Source organism: Arachis hypogaea, chromosome 20 (assembly GCF_003086295.3).
Source record: "Arachis hypogaea cultivar Tifrunner chromosome 20, arahy.Tifrunner.gnm2.J5K5, whole genome shotgun sequence".
In the NCBI taxonomy this organism is placed as follows: Eukaryota; Viridiplantae; Streptophyta; class Magnoliopsida; order Fabales; family Fabaceae; genus Arachis; species Arachis hypogaea.
Genome location: NC_092055.1, coordinates 67,355,115 through 67,358,965, shown reverse-complemented (window position 1 = coordinate 67,358,965; position 3,851 = coordinate 67,355,115). Strand labels below are relative to the sequence as shown.

The 3,851-nt window shown below is 41.2% G+C and overlaps 1 non-coding gene across 1 annotated transcript; it reads left to right on the top strand.

Annotated features, from left to right (window-relative positions):
* The first annotated feature begins 357 nt into the window (after nt 1-357).
* Nucleotides 358-461, top strand: LOC112788462 (small nucleolar RNA R71). Its single transcript, XR_003195824.1, has one exon. It is a non-coding gene; the product is annotated as a small nucleolar RNA R71 (small nucleolar RNA).
* Nucleotides 462-3,851: the final 3,390 nt, after the last annotated feature.

Below are 3,851 nucleotides of genomic sequence, written 5' to 3'. Positions count from 1 at the left end.
GGCTTGCTCCTGACTCCCTCTGCTTCTTCATTCACTCCTTCTTAGATTGTTGATGAAGATGAGATTGCTGCTACTTGGTTCCTCTCCATCTTCTTGGTGAGGTCAGCTAGCTGCTGGGTAATGAGCTTGTTTTGGGCCAACAGAGCATCTACATTGTTTAGCGCCATCACTCCTTTTGTGTTCCCTCTTTCGGAAGCAGAGAAGTAGTCGTTTTCTGCTACTGTTTCAATAACAACTATGGCTTCCTCAATGGTCTTCTTCTTGTTCAAGAATCCTCCAGATGAATGGTCCACGGCCTTCTTTGACTCATAGGATAGCCCTTCATAGAAAATATGCAGTAGCACCCATTCTTTGAACATGTCAGGTGGACATCTCCTTGTTAAGTCCTTGAACCTCTCCCATGCTTCATACAGAGTCTCACCATCTTGTTGCCTGAAAGTTTGAACCTCAGCTCTCAGCCTATTGATTCATTGAGGAGGGTATAATCTTGCTAAGAATTTGTTCACCACATCCTCCCAAGTTGTCAAGCTCTCCCTTGGGAAAGATTCCAGCCACTTGGCTGCCTTGTCCCTGAGTGAGAAAGGAAATAAGAGCAGTCTATAGGCATCAGGATGAACACCATTAGACTTCACTGTGTCACATATTCTCAGGAAGGTGGTCAAGTGTTGATTGGGGTCTTCTTGAACACCTCCTCCAAATGAACAGTTGTTCTGAACAAGGGTGATGAGCTGTGGTTTAAGTTCAAAGTTGTTGGCATGGATTGTTGGCTTTTGGATGCTACTTCCACAATTGCCTGGGTTTGGATTGATGTAAAAGCCCAAAACTCTTCTATCCTCCCCAGCATGATTTGCTCCACCTCCTCTGCCATGGTTGTGAGTCTCTTCTTCATGATGATTTTCCATGTTTTCTTCCATGTTAGGTTCAAAGTATTCCTCAAAGTGTTCCTCCTCTTCTTCAGCACCAACTACACGTTTCTCTTTTGCCTCCCTCCTTAGTCTAAGGAAGGTTCTCTCAGGTTCAGAATCAAAGGAAGTTGAAGCCCCACTTCTTCTCCCTGTCATACAACCAACAAGTACAAGCAAAGAAAATAGGTGCAGACAGTATTTGTGTCAGAATTGCTGTTAGTTGTGGGTGATGTAATATATCAAACAGTTAGTGGGTTAGAAAACAGAATTAAAAATAACAAAGAAAAACAAAAGAGTAGAGGGTGAAGGGAAGAAGTTTAACTAAAACAAAAAGTAAATCACTCAAACAGAAAATGAAATTCACAAACTAAAAATGCTCAATCTAGTGATCTTCCAGTTTAATCATTGTTGATGCACAATCAATTCCCGGCAACGGCGCCATAAACTTGATGCACGAAAAACTTGTCTCTCAACAAATCTCCCTTCGGCAAGTGTACCGAATTTGTCGTCAAGTAAAAACTCACAATAGAGTGAGGTCGAATCCCACAGGGATTGATTGATCAAGAAACTTTAATTAGAAGAATGTTCTAGTTGAGCGAATCCAGAATTTGGGTTGAGAGTTGCAGAAAATAAAATGACGGGAATGTAAATAACAGAAAAGTAAATGCTAGAATTAAAGGACTGGAAGTAAATGACTGAAAATAAATTGCAGAATTGTAAATGGGAATGGGGGATTTGCTCATAAAAGTAAATGGCAGAAATTAAAGAGAATGGGTAAGATCAGAGATGGGGAGTTCATTGGGCTTAGGAGATGTTGCAATTCTCCGGATCAAGTTCATTTTCATCTCTTCCTCAATCAATGCACTCATTGATCTCCTTGGCAATCTTAAGTGATTAAATTACAATTTCTTGCAATTCAATCTCTCAAATCTTGATCAATAGCCAATTCCTTGGTCAATTGCTCATGAGAAGAGATGAAGTATGGTCACTGATTATACCACATGCATTTCCAAAATCAAGTATTGAGAGGGTTATAGTCACATACCCATCCAAACCCAATTTGGTCCAGCATGAGAAAGCATTTCTAGCTTGATCTCTTCATTCCTCTTTCAAGGTTCAAAAGAGATCCAAGTTTGAATAGCTTCTCTTCCAAGATAACTACTCAATTGGATGAAGATCGAAAGCTTTCAAGTAAAATCAAGAGGAAAGATAGAAGAAGAATAATGAAAATTAGTATTGATCCATCAAATTACAACAGACCTCCCTAACACAATGAAAGGGGTTTAGTTGTTCATAGCTCTTGAAAATGAAAACAAAGATGGAGAATACATCCTAAAACTAGAAATTGCAAAGAAAGTAAAATACAGAGAGTAGTTCCCTTTTTTCCAGCCTCCAGAACTCTTTCTCAATTCAAAGCTACTCCTATATATACTACTCTTCTCAGCTTCTAGTGTGATTCTTCAAGTCTTGGGCCTTTGGATCTTGAGTTTGAAGCAGTTCCTTTCTTTATTTGGGCTTGGCTTTACTTGCAGAGAGAAAGTGCGAAGTGGGCGAGAATATAAGTTAGGGGTGTTAATCTTTAGTGAGAATATAAGTTCGAGAACGTTAGTGACACTCAACATTGTCACTAACGTTCCAATGCACCCCTTTGCCTCACGTTAAAACCCACGTTAACTAGGTTAACATGGCTTTTAACGTTGCCTTGTTAACCTTCGAGAACGTTAGTGACACTCAACATTGTCACTAACATTCCAGTGTGCCCCTTCTTGCTTCACGTTAAAGCCCACGTTAACCAGGTTAACGTGGCCCTTGCCATACTTTGAGAACGTTAGTGACATTCAACATTGTCACTAACGTTCCAATGTGCCCCTAGGTCTCACGTTAGAGTCCACGATAACTAGGTTAACGTGGCTTCTAACGTGGCCATCTTTAGCCATCCCAACGTTAGTGACAATGTTGAGTGTCACTAACGTTGGCTCATCCTTCATTCCTCATCGTTAGCTTCCACGTTAACCAAGTTAACGTGGAAGTTAACGTGACTCTTGGGGGTTGTGTGGTTGCTTCAACGTTAGTGACAATGTTGAGTGTCACTAACGTTGTCGACAACTCTTCATCTCTTACGTTAGTTCCCACGTTAACCAAGTTAACGTGGGAGTTAACGTGGTACTTTGCATCATAGGCCAACGTTAGTGACAATGTTGAGTGTCACTAACGTTGGCTTCTCTTTCCCCCTTAACGTTAGAGGCCACGTTAACTAGGTTAACGTGGCTTCTAACGTGGCCACTTATGAGTAATTGCCAATGTTAGTGACAATGTTAAGTGTCATTAACGTTGGCTCAACTTCTCTTCTCCACGTTAGAGTTCACGTTAACTTAGTTAACATGACTCTCTAACGTGGGCATTGATGGCTTTTTGAGAGTGTTATTGGCAATCACTTTTCTCATTAACCTTGCAAGTTACCTCCCCTTTTCTTGCTTCCTTTTGGTCCTGAAATCAAGCAATAAAGTGCATCAAAGCTCTAGTCCAAGTCATGAGTAATGCAACATAATATTTGTCACTAAACTTATGCAAAATCCTCATGAAATTATGTAAAATGCACAATGTATGCTTGAATCAAGGCATAGGTGAATATCTACCCAAAACTAGCTTATTTCCTAAAGAAATGCATGAAACTAACCTAAAAACAGTAAAGAAAAGGTCAGTGAAACTGGCCAAGATGCCCTGGCATCATGGATACAGGCCCATACATTTTCCAGAGAGTTGGGCCACTCTCGCGCCAACACTAGGCTAATGGCATAACCACATGCACGCGTATGCGCACTGCGCACATACACGTCGATATCCTTAATCACGCAAAGCGCACGGACGCGCACATGCCGCGCGCGCGCCAATGCGCTGACGCAGTTCCCAGACCTATAACCTGAGAGTTGTGCTAATCCTGGGCTA